We start from the raw sequence: 24,726 nt of genomic DNA, 5'->3' as shown, positions 1-24,726 counted from the left end.
GATCAATGCAGGACACAGTTCTGTAGCTAACCTTGTAAAAGCCTTTTCTGCACAAACTAAATGGGTGCAAAGTCTGAATATTGATCTTCAGCATGATTGTAAAAGGGTTAAGGAAATTGAAATTCAGATGCAAGATGTGTTAACCACTTTTAAAGGATGTTGCCTTCCTTCACATTACTTAGTAATCACATTTTCAAACACTCTCCAATGCAAGATATCATGAATCATGTTTCTTGTGGCAAATCTGTGGTAAGAAACGATGCCAGAGGTATTTTATAATAGAAACAGCTTCTTAGAAAGTGATTTTTTCCCCCGCTTTAATTTAAAGAATGGTTAAACTTTGGAGGTTGAAGAATATAACGTCCATTATTTGAAGGAGTTTTGTTACTGTTTGGAAAATGCAAACCTTTCACTGAACCAAATATTAATGAGTATGGCCACACTCCGACTGCTGGCCAGGCTCCTCGCTGCAGAAGTGCCATGGCTGCAGCTCCCCAAGGCCCCCTGGACCCTAGGTAAGGCTGCTGGGGCCAGCATAGTTGCCTCTCCTACTTTACCCGAGGTAACCTGCCACATGCCAGAGCGTGCGTCGCAAGGGCATTCCCTAGGGACAAGTAGCAGCGGCACAAGGTGTGCCACTGCTACTTGTCCCTGGAGAAACAAATGTTCACACTCCTGTGGACACAGCCCGCAGGGTTAAAAACATTCTGACCTGTTATGGTCTTTCTGAGCTCCTTGCAACAGAAAAATTGCTCTATTGTTTTTTGGTCATCAAAAATAAGTGAGAGCTAAGAGTTGGCATCTTCCAAGGGGTGCCTGGAGTCTAAAAAGGTTGAGAGTCATTGCTCTAGGTGATGATCTGGCCCAGAATATTCCTCTACACAAAACATCCCACACCAAAGATAGTAAAAATATCTTGTTAATATTATTTTATGATAAGTCATTTAAGACTGTGAGTGACAGAGCCACACAGTCCCAACTCAGCCTCCCTCTCGTCTTTCCACTAAAGAAGTCCTTCAGAGAGATAAAAACACCTTACTCTTGCTTAAACTTGTTTGTCTTTTGCAATATCTGCCAACTACCAACCATCAATCCCCAGTGAGTGCATCTACACAGATCACAGAGAACGGCCCTGAGAAGCAGGTGAACAGAAACCTTGTTTTGGAACTCCAAGGGGCAAACAGCACGTGACCAGTTCTGTTAGGTCATAGCTGAATTACTCGTAGGATACTCCTTTCTATATCATCTCTGTGATGGCAGAAATTAGTGGCTGCCAAAAGTTCTGATATAAGTATACTACCCTAGATCACTGCCTTAAGCATGTCATGGTTTAAATGTAGGCCTCGTTTCCTTAACCAAAGGACTAGTCACTAGCCTATCATTTTCTTTCCTTCAGTACTTTTCCTCATCCATATTACAGAAATGTCATTGAACATAATGATTTTTTGGCAAATTCTTCTGTGTTTTTTGCACTTACTTTCAAAGGTGGGCACTGCAGCACGATGAGGGGAGGAGGGTATACAGGACACCACAACTTGGGCACTAGCCCCGGGTGCTGATTTAGCAGAGGCACAATAATAGCAGCCACTGCTACTGTTATCTCCGCCATCGTGCCACCACTGCCAGCCGGTTATTGCCGCTTCCCTGTGCACCACTGCCCCCCAGGGTGCAGAACTGCCCAGGTATGACTGCGTGGGTATGTGGGAAGACGTAGCTAAAATCTTTCTGAGGCAGTATGATTAAGTGGGTAAAAATATATATATTTTATTATTCAATGAGTTTGACTCTATCCTGGGCTAAGCTTTTGCGTTGGATTCCCGCCCTTCCAGTCTTGAGGTTGAAGTGATCTGGGTGATCTGATGGATTTTAGGAAGGATACAATGTTCTCTTTTAAACTGAAGTTGACTTTAGTTGTCATGTGGGACCATACGGCAGAATCCTCTGTTATTACATGTGCCCAAATGACAGCTTTCCATGTACATAACAGGCATTTGCACACTGTCTGGAATCCTATTCCATGTGCAGTATGGATGTGTAAGTGTCCATAAGGCTACTGCCCATGCTCACTAAGCTGTGCTCTGGCCAGGGAGGCATGTAGCTCTTAAGATTCAATTTTTTACTCAAATAAGTAATATTAAGAGGTAAGGTTTTATGTAGCTTAACTCATGTCATGCACCACGCACCTGAGTATAAGTGCCCACATTGTGGCTTAGTAAAAAACAGGAGGCAAAAGCTTCCACATTTTACCTGGAAGTTAGTGTGTATGCCCAGGAAGATGGAGACCCAGGTTCTAGGCTGCTTCTCACCCAGAGGGGACTTAAGCCAGTCCTTTTCCAAAGCCCCATCATAGTTACAAAACTGCTAATTCAAGCACCCTCTGGGACTTCTGCTTCCTAGATCAGTGCTCTTGGCTCTTAAGCTAATATACATGATGAATCTCCTCCAGTACTGATCAACTGCTGGTCATGGGTTTTGCCAAGTAGAATCTCATGACAGTCATGCGCCTTATGTTCAGACAGAGCTGTATACCTGCTCAGCCCAGCCAAGATACAGCGCTTGCTCAGTTGCCACGTTGATTACGATCCCAGCTGTGTAAGGGCCAAAATGGTAGTGCTATGGCTGTAAGAGAAGTGCAGTTGCTTCTTTCTGCAGGATATTATGTTTGAATAAGAGCTGTCCAGTGGCAGAAAATTCACGTGATCCCTGTCTGCCCTTTTCCTCAGTTCTCTTGAGTTTTCCTTTTCTCTTGGCACATAAAAAAGGAGAAAGTGTTGCTAAAAGGCTGACATTTAAAACAGACCATGGAAATTAGACTATATTTCATAAACACACTAAAGACATGTTGCCTCGAGTTTGTGTCACAAATTCTAACCTGTTTACGAAAGCTGTTTTAAGGACATTTTATTGGTGTGTTTGGGTTTCAAACAGGTTTGAAACTTCAGCTTTAGACAGAAATGCTTGCACTATTATAATCTTAACCAGGGATCCGGGTTTTCTATTTTCCATGGAAAAATGGAAAAAACCCACTTTTTCCCTTTCAACAGAGAAAAAAAGCAGATTTTTTTCATTTTAATGGAGATACCTATGGATTTTCCACTTTTGGTGTGAGTGACTGCCAGGGCTGGAGGGAGGGGGGTGTGATTGGGGGCTGTGAGAAGAGCCAGCGGGGTGGGGGGGAAGGGCAGGGGTGTGTGGGTGAGGGCTGAGAGAGGAGGGAGATGTCTGCAGAAAGGAGCACATGGAGAGCCAGCCCAGTTTGATAATGCATTGACTGGGAGCTGTGTGCAATAGGGCCAGGTGGGAAGCTTCACATGGAGGAATGGAGGCACACACAGTTGGGTCTGATGGGCTTCGTGCCTTCATGGGCAGCTTCACACAGGAGTGCTGGAAGCCCCATGTGGAGGCACAAAGCCCTCCCGATTCAATGGTGCACGGCTCTCCCCCACAGTGTCACGATCCACACGTGCTGGCACAGAGTCAGCCCAGTTTGGTGTGAAGGCGCACGCCAGTGGGCTAGGCCAGCTCTGTGCCTGCATGTGCAGGCCCTGAGATTTTACTAGAGGCACGCATTGCCAGGGGCTCTACCTGTCATGGCCATGAGCACCTCAAGGGCCCAACGGCTGCCACTGCTGAGCCGCCAGCAGTGCAGGCTGTATACCACAAACTATACACCCGTCCACAAACCCCACACACCCCTTCATAACACCGCCCACAAACCATACCCACCCACAAACTGTACATACTGCCATACCCAGCACAAACCCCCAACCCCTTCACAACCCCCCCACAAACTGCACACCCACCTACAAACCCCCCACACCCCCACACCTTCATAAATCCCCCCACATACACACCCCAACCATACAAAGTACCTGTATTTATTTTTAAAGAAGGTTCAAAGTGTTTAATTTTTAAAAATATAAAAAACAAAAAGTAATTAATTTTGCATAATTTTGAATTTTTCTGCACGATTCTCTGGGGTGTACAGAGTGGTCTCAGCAGGAGCTCTGATTTTCCATGATGAAAAACCCAAAATCAAATGCCAAAATATATGGGTATTTAGAATTTATTTTATTACAGTGATTGAGGCACTGGTAGGCTTCCAAATTGCTTTAAAATTGTAAATATATCAATAAAACATTGTGTTCAACTGACAGCTGTAGATAAATACAGAGGCCTTTCTTTTTCATCATGGATTTTGGGTTTTTAATCAGAGAATTTGGGATTTTTTATGAGAGAATTTGGGATTTTTTTAAACAGAAAAAAACCAGAAGCCCTTGATTATGACTATTTCTTGCAGTTGAGATGCTATGGGGACCTTGGACTCATGCCTCCCAGGAGAGAGGGACCAAAACCATACTGCTTGGCCTGAACTCTTACTGCTTGGATGCCATGATTCTAGCACAGTTTCCTCATTTGCTAAGGATTTTGTTCCTGTTCTACACAGGATCTTATACTGCTCTTATCACCATGATATATGAGTGTTTTCCATGCAATGCACTTAGTAGAGATCAGATGCATTTCCTGCCTGCTGGTATTATTGCACTGAGGACTACCTTGAGAACTGAGGACAAATCTGCTGCTGGTGTACATCAACTGATTTCAATGGAGCCCCATTAACTTATACCAACTAAGGATCTGGCCTTTTGTTTACAGCATAGTGTGGCTAGACATTTTTTCCTGGGATATGGCTGGAGGGGGGGTGGGGGACAAGGAAAGGAGAGAAAAACCAGCAACCAAAAACAGCAACTACAACAATAAAAACTCCTCCTGTCCACTTTGGTCAGTAAAAGTATGCTGGAATGCTGCTAGCACACCACATTTAACATAGCTGTGGCAGGCATGTTTTGAATTCTAGCAGAACCTAAATCAGGAAAGAGGCAGGAGAAACTCGGTGCAAATGTGGGCAGGGCAATATTAGTGACTGGCCTTAGTGTCACTTTCTCTTTGTTATTAAAAGCAACATCAGTTCTTGGGAAGGGTAGACATCAGAGAAATGGAACTGGGTGATGCTTTTAACTCATGCTCAGCATTTCTCTAAATCTAGCTCATTGTGACTGAGAAACGTGCCATTCTGAGAGCAAGAGAGAACAGATTTAAGTGCTTTACTGATTAGGGGTAGTGCAGGCAGTGATGATGCGACCTTTTCCACACTCCTCTGCTGACAGGCTTCAGTTATAACCTGCAGTTACTGACTTTATTAGTGAAGGGTCAGTTGATTTCCTTGCCCCTTGTGTCCTTAATCTCCCCAATTAGCCTTCAACAAAAGTGTCAAATGACTGAAGCACTTTGCATTGTCTACTAGGGGCCTTTAGACCAGCATCCCATTTCACAGAGACCACCATCATCCATTGCATGGTAATAGCTTTTAATGAGTGGACATGCATTGTCATAAGGGCCTTGTCAAACCTTATGCTGTAAACCAAACATGTGTTAATTGGCTTGGTGCTGTTTGGCATAGTGGAGCAGTCACATAGTAAGGCAAAAAAACCTGCTCTTCTACCCCTTCCCTGCACAGCACGGTGACTTGCCCCTAGAGGCTTGGTATGCAGGGGCAGGACCAGGAGCTAGAGAAAAGACGCTCCCTGCTCCGTTAGGGCAGAGCAAGTGCTACAGCCGCAGTTCCTGGAAGCCATGGTGCCGCCCACTACCACTGTGACTGGCTCTGCTCCTCCTGCCACCACTGTGATTGTTCTTGGTGGGAACAGAACCAGAGTCAGCCAGGTCTGAGCAATGCAGTTCCCTCTCTGCTGGGACCCAGCTGGCTCTGCTCCTGGCAGGGAGTGGAGCTGGGTCTAAGCAACATGGTTCCCTCCCCCCATTTGAACCCAGTTGGCTCTGCTCCCAGTGGGGAGGGGAGCCAGATGCAAGAGGTGGTGGTGACATGGTTCCCTTCCTGGTTCAGACCCAGCTGGCTCTGCTCCCACCAGAAGCAGGGTTGGTTAGAGCATGTGGCAGAGGGAAGCACAGAGGACCCATTGCCTCCTGGGATGCGGTAGAACTTCAAGTTGAGCAGAAAAGCTGAAGAGAGATGCCACAAATTAATAAAACAGGAGCAAAGTGATGATCCTGCCCTGAAGTGGGGTAACATTAAGTTGAATAAGTAGTGCTGCAAGCCACTTAAAGGGTGTTAACATGTGGTCAGTCCAGGGGTTAAGAGCTCCAGGAGCTACAGGCCAGGGCAGGCAGAGCCATCCCAGCCCTGGGGCTGGAGAAGCTCCAAGCTCCTGTGGCCCTGGGGCTAGCCCTGGTGGCGGGGCTGACCAGGAGCAAATTCACTCCCAGTTGGCGTCTACATGTGTGCTACTATGTAGTTACTATGAAGCGGTTAATTTGCTTTCTGTATTTGCAAATTAACCATGCAGTAGACTGACTGTGCAGTAAGTGCCTGCATGTGTAGAAAGTGACTGTACTGCAAAGTCAATTAGTCAGCTGTGAGCTAAGGCATCTCGAGCAAATGCATCCAATGTAAGTAAGTTAGATCAGACTTGGGGCTGATCTAACTTAAGCCAAGGTGCCAGCCTTGCTTGAAGGAGAATCATAGGTGATTTAAAATAGCAAATGTTATGTCAGTCATAGGCTTTCACTTTCTCTGAGTATTCCTCTGTGACAGAGGAGAATTTGCCCCCATATATTTTTAAGCAAAGAAATTATAATATTAAAATCAATTTAATTAGATACAAAAATATTTATAACTTGACAAAATGTGCTATGATATGATTGTTTTATCTCTGTCAGTGTGGAAACAAACATACAGGTTGGCCTTGTTACTGCTTATCACATCAACTACAGGTTCTTTTGTCAAAGCTTTTAAATAGCCTTTTGGTTTGGAAAAGTGCCTAGATGGTCATAGGATTGTATGACTCACTGGGCTACAAAAACTAGCTAAACACAAAGTTTAAAAGAATAAAAGCAGATCACTAAGACATTTGTTTTACACACGTGTGCGTGCACACACACACACACACACACACACACACGAGTTACATAATTTAGGCACAGACATTATTTTAGTAGCGAGCAAAGATCAGCCAAATAGCTGGAATACCTGAAATGTTTGAGAAGTAAGTTCAAGGTCATTTCTTGAATGCAAACATGTTGCACATAGTAATTATCATGAGTTTGTTATATTTACTGGTACAAAGTATTCACAAAGTCTGCAGCAAAAAACTTATGACTTGTTATTGAGCAAAGTTTAAACATCACGTAATATGCTGTGAATTCGGATTTTTTTGTGTCAGGCCTTCAGAGTTCATAAGGCAAAAAAAAATGTGATTATGAAAGAAAACTTAAAAGGTTTACAAAACACAAAGAGAAGTGAAAACCTGACAAAAAATCCCCTAAAGACTAAATATAGGGTTTTAGATCCAGTTATATAGGCAGCAGATAAGAACTACAGGAATGAATCCAAATATTTTTATATGTTTTAAAGCCTGAAACTTCCCAAACTCTCCCTTTTAATTTCCAAGATGATACATTTTGATATTTTGTCAGAATGAAATTACATCACTCAAACTGAGATCAGCATTTACAGAAGGTCTTTTTGATTAATGCTCAGGTCCTTATACCTAAGGCAGTTTCAGTATTAATCAGTCTCTTGTCACTAAGGACTAAAGTCTGCTAACAGAAACCCTGAGCTGCTTGATGAGTCAGTGCAATGGGCACTATTTGTTAACAGTATTTTAATTCAACCATTTACATTCATTAAATTCAATTCAAAATTGCTTTAACAAAAGATTCCATTGGCCAATGATTTTTGTTGTTGTCACTGGTTTCACCTCCCTCTCTGATCCCAAAGTTGCAGAGCACTGACAGTATTATATCAGGGTGTTTTTAAGCCTTCCTCAAGGGCACTGAGTATTGGCTACAGCCAAAGCTAGGAGATTTGACTGGGGTGTGTCAATGCTCCTGCTGCAACCAAAGCCAGAGGCTTCTGGCAAAAGGGTCTCGCCCCTCCTATCAGGGTCAGACCTATCACCATATCTGGGGTCAGGAAGGAATTTTACCCCATGGTCAGATTGGTATGGACTGTGGGGCTAGAGACAGACATTACACATAAACCGATTTAAGTGATCAGAAACTGGTTTAAACCTGTTACAGAACAGATGTTCAGTGCACATAAGCCAGCTTCAAAATGGTTTGAATGTAGTGTCAGACTTAACTGATTTGAGTCAAACTGGTTTATGCAATGTCTGTCCCAGACTCAGGGGTTTTTGCCTTCCTCTGTAGCGGGGGACGTGGCCCTCTACCTGGGATTTCTTGAGCATATATTGACAACATTTCATTGAAGCAGGATGTTGGCTGCTGTGGTTCCCCTGGGTCTGTGTTGTGTCAGGGCTAATGGTAATCTTATGTAGAGTTTAGATTATGGATTTTATGAGATAGTTTAGATAGGGATGATCGTGCATTAGGCAGGGGGTTGAACTAGATGACCTTTGGAGGTCCCTTCCAGCCCTATTTCTCTATGCGTCAATGGTGGGGGGCACGTGTTAGTGAAGAAATCCAGTACTCTATTCATTGGGTTACTGAGTGAAATCCCACTTTTGCTACTGCACTAACCTTCTCTGGGCCCCTGTTGAAGTAAGAGCTGTAAAAAACTACTGTAGGCAAGCATTGTACTTTCAAGGAACAACAGTCACAAGCCAGTGAAGCAAGGACTGAGTCATCTGTACTGCTGTCTTACAGTTATCAGATGCAAGTAGTTTTATATTACACAAATGTATCTACTTATGATGTTATACATTTTTGGCTTCAACAAAAGTACCAGGGTCTATTTTTAAAAATGTCCATATGCAAATACTCACAAGGCTAGAGCCTGATATCAATGGCACCAGTTTAATTCTAGAGTAACACATTCAGTCATTGGCCCTGTATTGCTATTCCCTGGATTTTGTTTATGAGTCTTGCAAGAGCTGGTATTTCTTTTCTCTTGAAGTCTCACCTTCCAGAGTCACATGAAAAGACGTGACCATCTAAGTTTTTGTTTTTTTAAAACTAAGGTTCTTGTTCTCATTGTATGGGATGAAGCTTCAAAATATTAATGGCTGGAATGAGAAAGAAAATGAAAAGACCCCTAAATGTATTATTTTCTTAAGGTACTATGAATTTGGGTGTTCTGACTCATGATTTTTGAATGCTGGGGGCTGGCAATACCTTAGGTCCAGAGTGTAACCTTTCACTGAGCAACAGCTCTCATATTTCTTGTGGGACTCATGCTGTGTCATGATTCTAGAATGTAATAATATTTGCTACATCCTGGGTTTTTAATTTCTTGAGGAAAATGTGACTGGGAGTTGGGGTTGGGGAGCTGTGTTCTTTACAGGCCTTTCATTAACATGTCTCTATATAATGTGTGCTTTCTTTGGCAATGATCCTACTTTTGAGTCTGGAAGAAAATTGAAAGACAATGTAGATGGAAGGCAATGGATTCACGAGCATGTGTTCAAGTTTTGAATAGGCAGTTTCAGCTCTGTGAGATATAGAATGATAAAAAAAGATCTAGGATGCATTTCCTTTCAAACTATTAACTATTAATAATTAAATATAGTAGCCAATACCATTCTCTTAGAAAGTCATTTCTCTCTCCAGTACCTTATGGATCAAGGACCACATCAATACTTATCTTAGAGGAGATGGATAGGTAGCTTTATTCATTTTGCAAATCCAGGGACGTGATGCTTTAGCACATTGGTACCAACTGTCTCTGACACTGAAAATTAGTGAAGAAAAAAGTGCTGAAAATGTCAGGCATAGAAAGACTTCATTTTTCTGTTGTTTGAAATGTCATCAGTTATCTGCAATCAATGTAAGGAGACAACTTCCCATACCATAATGATTAACAATATGTTTATAGACACAGATAGCAGTAATCATAGGGTTAGACAAATGTCTCTTTGTGAATTCTTTGAGTGTTAGAAGTATTTAGTTCTGCAGTTCTCTCTGCCTAAGTGTGCTAAGAGACAGACTAGGACATTCATAATATTTCTGTAATTCATGAACAAACACACATAATATATGGAGCCTATCTGGCCTTAACTTCATGTAAACATATCCAGTGACCAGATGCTTAAAACATTTTTTTTTAATTGGCCCTACCAAGGAAGAAGCAAGAACTATTTTTTTCACTGCTTACATATCTAAACAGATGTGTATTAAAGGAAAAACACTCATTGACTTAGCGTTAGTTTTAAAATGTTAAAAACTTTCCATTGTTTGGAATTTCCTGTTTAAAATCCTGAAACTTAAACTTCTTCCGTGACTGAGTTTGTCCTTTCCCAGAGAGTAATCATTGTCCAAATGTTTTAAACGGAGCTGAGTTGAATGTGACTGTTTTGTTTATTCCCTGTGTGGGCATAAGGACTGTGGATGTCAGCAGCACAGTGGGAATAATACTCAATATCTTTGGTTGCATTAGGAAGGCCTGATTGTTTTGAAGGGCTCCCCAAAATCACAATTTCAATACCCGTTAATGACATAATGTCTTTTAGCTACTTATATGATGAGGTGAGGTACAGAGTAATTAAGATCCAGGGCCACAACAGGAGTTTGGGTGCCTGCATACCCTTGAAGATCTTGGGGAAACAACTGGCCCATCACCACACAGGATGTCTGTGGCAAAGGGAAATGAGTGTCCTAACCAGCGAGTCATCCTTCCTCAGTCAGATAACAGTGGGTTTTAACTAATTACATTTTTCTGGTATCTTAGGCTCAGTACAGACATTCAGGGGCTCAGAGGAAGGTTGGATTGGGTTCAAAATGACCACCTAATCTAACTTAGCTCTCCTCCGGTGAAGAACTCACACAGAGATCCGGTCTCAGTGATCAGAAATCAAAATCTAAACCCGTAATAGTACAGAAGTGCCATACACACAGACTGGTCTAAAAATGGCTGAACCTAGGCTAAGACCTGGATCCAGGCAGTATCAGACTTACCTGGTCTAGATTAGACTGGTGCATGGAAATTCTGTAGTTACGTACGTAGCCTTCGGGTTGGGGAAAGCCCAGCCACAGGCACCAGCCCCAGGGTCATGCTTTTTCTATCCCTGCCCCTGAGCTATTTTTAGCTCCCCACCCCAAGTCCCTCACCGCTCCAGGTACTGCCAATTTTATCAGCATTTGCTACTGCCAGGAGCTGAGCAAGTAGGTCCCGGGGAAAGAGGTGGGAGGGATGGGCATGTGGGAGCTAAAAATAGCTCCTGGTCTCATTCCCAAGGCCATCTGCCAACCCCATGAGCCCTCTTGATCCCACCAAACCCCCCTGAACCACCCCCCCCAATCACTGTCATGGACCCCTGATCCCCTCTCCTTCAGCCTGTTTGTTCCCTTAACACCCCCCTCCATTAGGTCCCCACATCCCAACTTACCTTAGATTGCGTTGCCCTTTGTAATGCAATCTAACCTCTCCCTAACATCCCCAAATGTCTGTACTTTCCAACGCTTATCTCCATTAGATTACAGCAATGGTTAGTGTGAGGAGCTATATAATATTTATATACTTATACCATCTGTACACCAATAAAGTATTCAGCTTTAAACTACAGGAAAACAAAATATATTTATACAACTTAGAAATGAATACTGACCAAAATTTTTCAACTGGAACATTTTTTAAGGAAGAAAAAACATCTTTTTCACTAAATATTGAGAAATGCTCTCTGTGTGGAAAAATATTCATCTTCAATGTTTCAGTGCAAAAACAAAACTAGCAACAATTCTGATTTCAATTTTTGCCTGAAAACCTGAAAACTTTCATAAAAGATAGAGTAAGAAAAAAAGATTGTGCTTCTATCCAACCAGGTCTCTGCACACAGAATTCTCTTATCTTTTATGAAAGAAGTTATGGAATATATAAAGCTGAGTCTGGGTACTTATGTTTTCAGGAGCAGCTGAAATTCCAGTCAGCCCACCTGTTCGGGAGTCACCCTGAAGTCTACTGGTGCCCAAAAGCACTCAGATAATGATCCACTCCAAATTACTATATTTTCCCCCCATGCTGGTACATGATGAGCAGTACAATGCATAAATTAGGTTAGGTTGCAGACCTTAAATTATTCAACCTGGTAAATTCTATATATGAAATTATCCAGCAGCTCCCCAAATTAAGACATATGTTTTAATCCTTTGCACTTCCATCCAGCCATCTCTAAGTGCTTAACAAATATTCCCAGTTCTACCACTTATCTGTTGGGTGACCTTGAGCAAGTCACTTCATTTCTCTGTACCTCTGCTGCATGAGAAGATGTGTCTGTGTAAGCAGATTGTTCAGGACAGAGACCAGTCTTTAATTCCATAGAGAAATGGGCTCTAGGTGCTCCTAAAATATAAATAAACAACAGTAACAATGGAGTAATCATAACTGAAGTTAATAATAAATCAGGCGCAGAGATATGGTTTTAATTCAGTAGTTCCTGCCTCCAGCCCTTTGCTTATATTCACTATCTTTGAACTATTTCTTCCAATAATAGTTAATTTAATTAGAACGTATGCAACTATTGAGACATAAGAGTACACTGTAAAACAATATAAAAATAAATTAATCTTTAACACAACAGGTAGCATTTTCAATCCATATATTCACATTGCTGACAGGTGGACCCAAGCAAATGAACTAAGAAAAATGTATCTTGAGGCTTGTATCTACGGAGATGGTGATAGAGGCTTGTATCTATGGAAATCCTCAACATAATAACATTTTGGAAAGTAACCTTTCAAATGAGGGTTTCAGTTTCAGGATTTTCTGTAGGTATGAACAAACGTTGCATGACGTGAGCTTGGTTAGTCACATTCTTAACACAGCAGAATGAATCAACAACTCTAATACAGGGATTTTCCCTGCCCAATTAAACTGAAGTATTAAAGAAGAATTATAGGGAGTAAAGAAAGGCAAAGATGAAAAGACAGCACTGCATTTCTCATTATCTCAATACGCACAAACTACCCTGGTAATGGTTTGTAGTAGTTTGAAAGGAAAGCTGGGAGCTATATTTTTGTCTCATTTTTACTGACATAAATTTTCAGTAACTGCATCTAAGTTATTGTAAAACTGATTAAAGTGAGAAGTCATTTCAGAAACAACAAATGCTTTTTCATATGAGTAGCCCATTCTTAGGTGAACAGTTCTGAAACAATCAGTAGTCAGTGTGAGAACAGATTTAAGTTGATGGGGCTGTTTTCATGATTACATACTCATATGAGGAAGGATGAAGTAGAAAGCTCCTAATCTCTTGGTCAAGAGGAACATTCTCAAAGCAAACGCCACCACTTCTGACTTCCTTCTGAAATTGGTCTATCCAGTTGTGAAATTGGGCATTGTCTGTGAAATCAGGCAATGTCCATGAGATCCATGGCCCCTCCCCGCAACTCCCCGCCCTAGGGTGACACTCTGAATAAAATGCTGGCTTCACAGTAGGAGCCAGCAGTCCTCATGGCTGCTGCAGCCTGGTGAAACAGCCCATCGGGGGGTTAGGGCAGGGGCATAAAGGGGACCAGCCCCCACCCCTTACAGCTGACTGGTGGGAGTGTTGTCTGTCATGTGGCCCTCCCCCTCTCCATCAGTCAGCATGGAGGAGTAGGGCCACACAATGGACATGTCTCTTGGTCAACCAGTAGCAAGGAGCAGGGCCACCAGGACCCCTTGGCCAGTGGCCTAGGCCATGCTGCACACATCCGGTCTCACCACCCACAGGCACATGGTGGGGCATGGGCTGTATGGCAGCTGGACTTGGCTTCCCAGCAGTCCCCATAGCAGCATCTCACTGCCCAGCTGCCACTGCTAATCCAGAGTGGACTGTGGCTTTGCCCTGGGTCCCATCCCTGTGCTGTCACCACCTTGCAATCCCAGCTGCACCCACCTGTTCCACTCCCAGGTGGTGCTCCCTGCCTACCTACAGCCTCATTCCATCCACCCGGCTGAGTACATCCTGCCTTCAGGGGTCCCAGCCCAGTCTTTGTGAAGACCCCACCTGCCTGCCCACTCAATCCAGTGCACTCAGCAGTGGGTGCAGAATGTATGCCCTGGGGCTGGATAGGACCAATTCCTTTCCCCTCTCTGTACCCTGTGCCAGGTCACACCCTCCTCCCCACCACACTGGGTCATCACTCCCACTCTGGCCCACAGCAGCTCACTGAAACTGCTTAAGTGGCCCTCCAGCCCAAATAATCAACCTACACCAGCAGCCCAAATAATCGCCCTCCCCTGAGGTAATCCCAGCTTTGTGCTGCCACCTCATCCTTTCCACTCTCCCTCAGCTCCCTTCCCTGAGAGCTTTAAACTTCCTCTGGACCATACACTCATCCCCATCAGCTGGCCCATTGCACCTAGGCAGGTAGGCAATCCCCTTCTACCTGCCTGCAGCTGGATGGCAGCCCGAGCCATGTACCCTGCTACATCCTCAAATTACATTTTAGATTGCATATGAAGGCATATTTTTCCCTTAGATCTCTCCTTCTGTTTCTCTGCAATTCTTGATCTATATGGAAAAAAATAAATTAAGTAAATATGTATCTCAGTTCCAGTAAAACCCCACTGTTATCTTTGGCTCTATGATATATCTTAATCATAGAATCATCCTTGAATATTAAATATTTGTACATGAAAACCCTGGGGAATGTTAAAATTTCTTTATTCTCTTTAACTAGGCATGCTATTAATTAATGCACTGCAAAACGATTAAAAGCATTTTTCAAATACTGAACAATACAGAAAAAGACAAGTTAATTGATTGATCGGTGTATGAGCAGGGTCCTAATGGATTAGCATTTGCATATTAACACAGATCCAATCTCTCTTTCTTAATGAACTGCTTGCCACATTTTGTCTTCCTTTTAGCAGCACTGAGCATGACAAGGTATAATAAATAAGTTCTTTGGATTGCTCTCTCTCCAGGGAACAAAAAACAAACCTTAAAAATAGCCTTCACAAAATATGACCAAATGCATACCATGTACACCATGTACATCAGTACATGCAGATATTCAGATGTATTTAATTTTTAGTGAAGGGTGGCATTCTGAATACCCTGAAGAATTAATTCTACAAACTGCATCATGGTAATATAAAGGGTATCTTCACCTTCCCCATGCTGAGCTAGCATTTGCCTCAACCCAATTCTATTGGATAGGTGGGAAAGGGAGTTTACTGTGCAAGCTCATTCCATTTCTACGGGGTCTGGCCTTTTTACTGTGACTGCTATCAGGAATAAGCAGTTTCTTACAGTTACCCACAAGGAATAGATTTAAATCTCTAGCTCATTCTGGACAGGCCATCAGATAGTAGTTTTCTGTCGCTGCAGGGCAATAGAAACCCTTCTTGGGTCAAAGTGTATATGTGGATCAGTATCCTGGAGACCATAATTACTAATGTGACCATAGAATCCTATAACAGGTGGAAAGTAGGTCATAGTACTAGGGAAGAGTATACAAGTATCACCTGGGTATGCAGGGAGACAATCTGAGATGCAGCTGGCAAGGAACAATGAAAGGCAATAAAAAGGGATTCTACAAGTACATCAGAAGTAAAAGGAAGGCCAGAGAAACCGTAAGTCCCTTATGAAATACTGAAGGGAATCTACTCCTGGCTGATGCAGAGAAGGCTGAAGAGTTTTTTTACTTCAGTTTTCACAGAAGGGGCAGCTACCAAATAAGTGATGAGTGTAGTTGGCAGTAAAGCTAGAGAAGGACATAAACAGCCTAGAGTAATGGCAACACAGGTTAAGAACTACTTAGAGAAACTAGGTGCTTTCAAGCTGGCAGGGCTAGATCGGATGCAGCTTAGGGTACTGAAGGATTTGGCTGAGGTAATTTTGGAGCCGTTGGCTATCCTCTTTGAGAACTCATGGTGGTCAGATGAGATCCCGAATGAGTGGAAAAAGGCAAGTATACTACCCATCTATAAGAAAAGGAAGGAGGAGGATCTGGGTAACTACAGACTTGTCAGCCTCCATACTGGAAACATCATGGAATAAGTCCTTAAGGAATCTATTGCGAAGCACCTAAAGGAGAACGAGGTGATCAGGAACGGCCAGAAGGGATTCACCAAGAGTGAGTCACGCATAAGCAACATGATTTCCTTCTATTATAAAGAGACAGGCTCTCTGGATGGCAGGGGGAAGCAGTAGATGTAATATACCTTGACTTTAGCAAGGCTGTTGACAGTCTCCCACAACATTCTTATTAACAATGTAAGAAAAGACAGGCTAAAATGATAATACTACGAAGTAGAAGCATTACTGGTTGGCTCTTCAGACTCAGTGAGTAGTCATCAATGGCTCAATTTCTAGTTGGAAGGAGGTATCAGATAGGGCTCCCCAGGGGTTTGTCCTCAGTCCAGTATTGTTTAATATCTTCATTAATGACTTAGATTATGGGATTGAGTACATGCTTTGTACAGTTTGCAGATGGTACCTAGTTGCAAGGAGTGCAGATATTCCGGAGACTGGGGCTAGGATCCAGAACGACCTGGGTAGGCTGGAGAAATGTTCCGCAATCAGATGAGATTTAGCAAGGACAATTGCAAAGTCCTGCACTTGTGACAGAATAACTGCATAAACAAATACAGACTGGGAAATGACTATGTAGGCTGCAGTACTGCAAAGAAGGACCTGGGGATTATAGTAGACCATAAGCTGCATATGAGCCAAAAGTGTGCTCTTGCAGAAAAAAAAAAAAGCAAAAAAAAAAGCCATGTACACACTGGGTTATATTAGCAGATGTGTCGCTTGTAAATAAAGAAAAGTGATTCTTCTGTTCCATTCAGCACTGGTGGGGCCTTGCCTGGAGTGCTGAGACCGGTTTTGGGCTCCACACTTCAAGAAGGATGTGGACAGTTTGGAATGAGTCCAGAGCAGAGCAACAAAAATGATTAGGGGCCTGGGAAGTACAACTTATGAAAAAAGGCTGAAAGAATTATTAGCATTATTTAGTCTGGAGAAGAGATGACTGAGAGGGTGATTTAATAACAGTCTTCCACTACCTGAAGGGCAATTACAGAGGATGGAAAGGGGCTTTTCTCTGTGGCTGTAGAGGACAGGACTAAAAGCAATGGCCTTAAGCTGTAGCAGGAGAAATTTAGGCTGGAGATTTGGAGGAGCTTTCTGACTATGGGGGTGGTCAAGGTTGGATCAGGCTGCCTAGAGAAACTGTGAAATGTCCCTGGAAATTCTCAAAACCGGGTTAGACAGACACTTGATTGGGATGGTATAATAAGGAATGGTTCTGCCTGGAGCAGGGGGCTGAAAGAGATGACCTTTTGAAGTCCCTTCCAGCCCTACTTTCCTATAATCCATGGTAATGACTCCCAATTAGTTTTTCAGCAGTATAATCAAACCTTGCTTATTCAAACAGTTATTAAAAGAAATTCTTGGGGTTCATATGCAGACTTAACAACACTAAGTTTCGACTTTGTCATATAAAACTGTGTCTAAGTCCTTTGACCACATCCTGGGATGATGTAAATTGGCATAGCTCCATTAAAACCATTTGCCACTTTATATAAGCCAGTTGGCAAAGAAGCTGCCAACCACCATGTTTTTCATGTGGCCTTGAAATTCAGGTAGGTCAAGTTACAGGTTTACTGGACAATGTTCCCAACTTATCTGTGTGCCCTTTGAGGTCTTCAGACACTAGAGATTTTCTGGTATTGTTTTACTCAGTTTGAACTATTATAAGGACACTCTTTGTTACAAAAAGAAGGGCCAAATTCATCACTAGTTCCAAATTCAATGCAGCTCTAAAGGTCTGCCTGTCCTAGTGCTCTAGCAGTAAAGACTGGCACCTGTAGCTGAATCCAGAACTTGAATAGAAATCAGTGACAACTGAGTAACTCTGATGTCATGTGCTGTCTTGAGGGTGAATTGTCATTCAAAATCTGCAGCTGCTTTATTATACGGCTTCTGTCTTCAGTCCTTAAGAGATTACATTGCTGATTTGATTGACATGGTTCATAGGATATAAAAAGTATTTTTGTCTAGGGAATACCGTTTAGAGCAACCTTTAGAATATGTTATGTAAGCCTATATTTTGTGTATAGAGATAATTAATCCACTCAGAGAATTTTTTACTCAAATGGATTGGTTCAAATGGGTTGTCTTAACCTAAACTTTAGTTTATGGTATTAATTTAATGCAGAGTTTGGGCCCCATCCTTTTCTACACTATATGACTTTTTTTTTTTAAACATTCCCTCTACAACACATTTTAATTCTAAAGGAAATTAAACTAAAACTCATCTCTCTTCAACACTGTTCTAATAATGTTTATGCTATATATCCCAGGTTGTGCATAGATGATTAATGGAGGCTTTCAAGAGTTTTTGGAAATCTATGCTGGAGTGTTTTGTTAAGCTAATAGTCTCTGTTAATATCTGTCACTTTTAATCATAGAATAAATAGGACATGTATGTGTACCACTTTATCTATTGCCCTGTCTATCTGGGTAAGATAAAAGCAAGAAAATGAAGCCACGATAACCTAAAAATCAGGGTATTACATCAGTAAAAATTTCTACCAGTAACAGTAAAGTTGCTTACCTTAAAAAAAATAAACAAACACACAAAAATAAGGACCTGAAGAAAATGCAGCTACGAATATTTCAAACTTTAAAACACACAAAAAAGAACCATTTGTGAAATGTTTTCTTACATTTGTTGGCACGCTTGTAAAAGTATCGTTTTGATCATATATCATTTTTTCAAAAATTAAAATATCAGAAAAAACACAGTGGAGCAGAGTCCCAAAGATTTTAATACCTTTATATCCTTTCCCCATTTATTTCTGCTCTTCCTAATATTAAGCCAACCATTTAAATCAAAGAAACAGGAAGAGAAAGCATTGCCTATGCACAAGATGGATCCGTTAATGTTGCAGTAGGTAGCTTGCTTTAACACTTCCTTAATTCAGTGCCCTGTATTCATGCCCAGCTAAGCTAACACATGCCAGACATTTACCCTTCAACTCTCCTCAAAATAATTTTGCTCAAAATTTCAACCAATTAACCAAAATACAGTTATAGAAAATTTATAAAATATGAAAAAATGTTTTCTTTATATCAAAAGACCCAAAATAGGCAACGGGAAAATCTACCTCTGGCACCAAGACTTTGAATTAACCCTAACTGATTGTTTCAGAAAAACATTTTATATCTTTGTGGTTAGCAATATAAATAGGGAGCTGTAATGGAAGTAATCTCAGCCTTAGCTATATTATTTATATTCCACTAGCACCTTGAAAAACCTCAATCACTGGTTGTGCTATTCTGTATTATTTGGACTTTTTTTCAAGTTGTATTCAGTCTTGACAGGATAGGAGTTGTTTATTCTGCCTTTTTCCACATTATTTTGAATCTTATTTAGGATGTTTATTACATTTACAGTGGTTATGCTCATGTTTAAGGATCTCTTATTTACTATTCGTTATTCTGTTTGTTTTCATATTAGTGGATATCCTTGAGAGTTTATTTCAGTGAGATACAGGATGTTGGTCTAAGATCCTTGGTTTCTCTTGAAAAAGAGAAAATGTTGTGGATTGAATTTATTTTCAGACTGTAGAAATATCAAAGCTAATCCCACAGCTCAGTAGTCTGCCTCATATGTTTTGCTACTTGTAGATTATGGAGCTGCTTAATGTTAGCGAGAATTAGAAGGTTTTTTCACAGTTCACAAGAGAAAAGAGCCACAATTAAGAGATTTTGAGGCAGTGTAGAAATGGGGATGAACTGGTGTGGGATGTGCTTCCACCCTGCCAGTTGTATTAACCACCTGAGAAATAGTTATATGAAAAAAAACCAACCATGTGCCTTCTGAAAAGAAAACTAACAACATGACAATAACAGACTGTGCCTCCTTGAAAGATTGCATGACCCTATACACAATAGTTTGCCATATTGTTGAGAAGTAGGAGGATGCCCCCCATTATATGGGCACAAGGCTGCTACTAAACAACTCCGTGGATGCAAAATGTAGCAGGCCATGGCCTCGGCCTGCCCAGCGCAGCTGCTGATCTGGCTTGTGCTGCTCCTGACCCTCTGACGGATTCTCTAGATACCTGACACAGCTATGGACCCTGAGTTTAGCCAGACCCTTTTGCATACCTGACCCAGCCCTGGTTTGATCTCCTGGATACCTGATCTGGCTCATCCCCTGACCTTGCACTCTGCCTGACTCTCTGGATCTCTGTCTCAGTTCCCTAGACAAGTCTCCTGGCTTCTCTACAACTTAGACTCTGCACGCTCCCCTCAGATTTCGACTGCTTCTTCCAACCCTGAGGTAACCCCCAGATCTGGATGCCCATGGCTTGGTGTGACAAAATGTGAAAATTTCAGGTTTAGGAATATTCCCATACAAACACAAGTCCCAGTGTAAATTGGTTCTCCGGGCACCTAAATGGGACTTAGATAGAGTTTAAATACCTATATTTCAAGAAGTGACACAAAATGATCATCCAGCACCTACCATATTAGTTACCATGGATTTCATATCTCTGTACACCAACATCCCTTATAGGGATGGATTACAAGCCTTAAAGAACACTAAACCTGACAAGAAAACTCCTTCTGTTTCCATTAAGCTCTCCCACTTTGTCTACACAGACAACTTACTTCAGGTTTGGAATTGCCCTATACCTACAAACAAATGGCACTGCCATGGGCACATGTATGACCCAACATTATGCCAACATATTTATAACAGGCCTTGAAGTTGGTTTCCTCAGCAGGTGCCTTTTCATCACCCTGGTATACCTCAGGTACATTGATGACATCTTCAGAATATGGACACATGGAAAGGAATCTCTAGAGAAGTTTCATCAAGACTTTAATAACTTCCAATCCTCCATCAAACTAACTGGAATACTGCACACAGCAGATTAATTTCCTAGACACTACAGTGAAGGTTTGCATCATCGCCACATTGCATTGGAAACCTACCGGTACTGCCACAGCTACTTTCACACCAGGTTACATCTTAAATTCACCACTAGATCTATTGTCCACAGCCAAACTCTAAATTACAATTGGATCTGCTCAGAATCCAGCAACTGGGACACCTTTAAGGATCTAGAGCAAAGATTTTCGCAGTTCCAGTACAATCCAAAGCCTGTAGACACTCAGATCAGCAAAGCCAGATTCAGACTTTGCTCCAGCCTGTTACAGTACTAACCTGGGCACAAGGACAACAGAATCCCTCTGGTTGTCACCTACAGTTGGAACAAACTAAACCACATCTTTATTGGCCTTTATCCCATCTTGGAAAAGGATGGTCATCTCAAGGTATCCTTTGGGGACAAACATCCTGGCTTACAGACAGACCCCCAACCTCAAATGGCAACTCCCAAACAACAAACGAATGAGCTTCCATCCTTGCTGAGACACCAGGCCTTGCAATGGAGCCAAATGCTTGCTGTATTCCCACATCAGTATGAGCCACATCATCACTGGACCCAATAACAAGGAGTGCAACATCCAAGGTTCATTCACTTGCAGCTCTACCAATGTCATACACCATCACCTGTTTACAACGTTCTCTGCTCTCTACCTCAGACAGATAGGGTGATCTCTACATGTAAAAATGAATGAACACTGATCTGACATCAGCTTCAGAAAGACACAAAAGCCGGTGGCAAAACATTTCAACCTCCCCAGGCATTCATTCCATCGCTGAACTTAGAATTGCTGTTCCCAAGCAAAAAAAAGAAAAAAGTTGGGACCCTAAAATGGAATTCGGTGTCTAAATATTTTGAGGATTTGGGCCTAAGTCATCTTCCTTGCTCACCTTTCTGACAGCATCCAACCACCAGCAAATCTCTCTACTGGTTCTCCCTTCTCCGTTGCATCCACTGGAACAAGTTCACACATCTTGTCATCATCTTCAAGGCAGTATATCTCTCTGCCTTTTCCTGCTAGGCAAATCTTCTCTCTCATTATAGCACTCCACACCCTGCCATGTCTGCTTTGACCATAATAATAGTTTTCAAGAAGTTTTACTTCACTGATCCCTCCCCCCCTCCCCCTGAAAGTCTTTACTTTCTCCCCCAAAAAGTGCAGATTTCAACACAGACTTTATAGACAGTGTGGCTTTTCTTTGTATGCAAGATTCTCCTCCCCATTGACCTTTGCATTTTATATACATAAAGGTATATTTTATACACAAACTTCCAGCCAGCTAACCACCCAGCCAAAGGTATTGTTTTCCAGGGCAATATGCTCGACTAGCAAAAAGGAATGTATCTCAAGTAAAGCCAGTTTTAAAACTTTTAAGAATCTAGGCCATATTTTACCAAGTATTTGGGGATTTTCTTTAGTAAATGGTGTTACTGCTGCTTCCCACAGAGGCATGGCATTCTACTTTGCTTTATAATCAATCATCCAATTAGACTTTGGGTTCTTGGGACAGGATCCATATAATGAAGTACTTCTGATGGGTCAAATTCAAATCTTACTGAAGAAAATGGTGTCCTTCCACTAACTGTATTGGGAATGAAAATGGGCCCAAACTTAAGAAATAATGGACCTATAGGTCATGTCTACATGTGCATTTAAGCACAACTAAATTTAATGTGCGTTAAGCTAATATGTATTAAGCAACTTTTAGCAGGTGTCTACACATGCAAGGGTTTGGAACTAAAATTAGTCCCAAGTCCCTGCAGACCTGCCATGTGCCCCAGTGGCCACTGGAAGGAGCTCCAGCCTCTGGTCACATGGCTACCAGCACTTGGCAGCCATGCTGAAGACAGAGTCAGTTACCACTACCTGGCAGCCATCTGAGAAACTCTGATCCCTGGCCAGCCCCTTCTCTGCCCAGGAGCCTTTCTCTGTGCCTAGTGCAGGGGCAGCACACAGCAGATCCCTCCTTGCCCTGCCTGACTCCATGTACCAGGGCTGCTCCAGCCCTGCCCCTGCCAGTGATGACCAGTGCCCCATGCTCCTGCTGGACATGGTGCTGGCCCTGCTGGCCCCAGAAGTGCTGCCTCCACCCCTACCCCACACAGGCCCTAGGGCAGCTGCACACCTGCCAGCAGGGGCCAGGGCATTGGGTGTGGGAGGCCCTGCCTGGCCACTGCCTCCTACACTCCCTATTCCAGCCCACCTGCCCCACCGCCCACACACCTCTTACCCCCTTCCCACCCCCAGCACCACTGTCAGGACATGCAGATGGGTGAAACAAAATCTTTATTATCCTCACAACACCCACACCTATCACTGTTCCCTTCTGCCTCCCCCCTCAACAAACAGAGCCCCTCCAACACCCTCCCCACCCAACAACAATAAAAATATGCTTACAAGTGGGAAACAATATACAAGGGGAAAACTATATAGTTTCATAGTAGCTAGGGTCAGGAGGGACCTGAATAGATCATCTAACCTGACCCCATGCCACAGGCAGGAACAAATGCTGGGTTCACAAGACCCCAAACAGGTGATCATCCAACCTCCTCTTGAATTTCCCAAGGAAGGGGCGAGAACCACTTTCCTGGGAAGTTAGTTCCAGATTTTGTATATATAAGGGGAAAACTATTTACATTATTTTGGTTCTTCAAGCCCAGAGTGGGGAGGGGCCTTGGAGGCAGGGCCCCAGGGAAGGTGCCCAGCACCCCAGCCCCTGGATATACCCTGGGGCTGGGTTGCATCTACACATACATTAATGCACATTAACTAATTGTGCCTAAATTTGATACCTGCATTTACAGGTGTTAAATTTAGGTGCGATTAAGCCAAGTTAATACACATTAAGTGCTTGCACATGTAGGCATGTGCCCATAATGCACATTAACTTAAGGTAATGTGCATTAACATGTCTTGTGTGGAAGTGCCCATAAAGTATCATTTATACATTCATAGGGTCACTATAAAAAGAGAATGAGAAATTAGCAGCACAAGTATGAACCAACAATTTGTTCCTCTATACCTAGCTAGTATAGCTACATTGATTTCAGTAATGCTATACTAATTTACACCTGCTGGATGGAGATCTGATTGTCTTTTCTCCAGGTTTTTTTTTTTTTTTTTTTGGACTAGATACTTAGTCATGCTTTTATACCCGTGATTACAGCCTGTACCATTAAAAACATGTCCTGTTGTTGTGGTGCTATCATATTGCCAGTTTCTGAGACTAAGAAGCATCAACTTTAAAAAACTTTCTTCAGGGGAAGCAGGCTAAATTACTGACAACTAAAACAAACTGCATAAGACGAGCTGGCATTTTGTTCCTGTACTGATGCTTATACTATGATAGGAAATATTTCAGGAATAATTAGACAATTTAGCTTATTTCCCACTACCTTTTTTTCCCAGGAAGTACAATATAAACTAGTACAATGTAAGAACAGACATATCAGACACTATTTCACTGTAAAGCATCATGTTCGAACAGCCTTTTAAAATGTTGGATATAGTTCTAAATGTAAGGGTTGTTTACATTTGAATGTAAATGCTTGTAGAAGGGAAATATCAGAAAGGTGTTATTTGGCTCCTATGGGTCCCTTGAGCTTTCTGCAACTGGCATTTCTCCCTGGGGTAATTTATAAACTATTATTCCCTGTTGTGAGAACATTGGCAGGCTTGAGGAGAGAACAGCTCCAATTTTCACTCTTACAGGGCTGGCTCATATCCAGAAGTTACAGAAAGAGTATTTACTATAAAACTGAGATTAGAGGCTAATTTCTATATATGCTATTAATGATAGAATGAAAAATTTATTGCAGTCTTTCTGTGTGTGTGTGTGTGTGTGTGTGTGTGTGTG

Source organism: Gavialis gangeticus, unplaced genomic scaffold (genome assembly GCF_001723915.1).
Source record: "Gavialis gangeticus isolate Ggan-Ray unplaced genomic scaffold, GavGan_comp1, whole genome shotgun sequence".
Lineage (NCBI taxonomy): Eukaryota > Metazoa > Chordata > Crocodylia > Gavialidae > Gavialis > Gavialis gangeticus.
The sequence above is the reverse complement of the archived record's forward strand: the minus strand, read 5'-3'. Positions refer to the sequence as shown.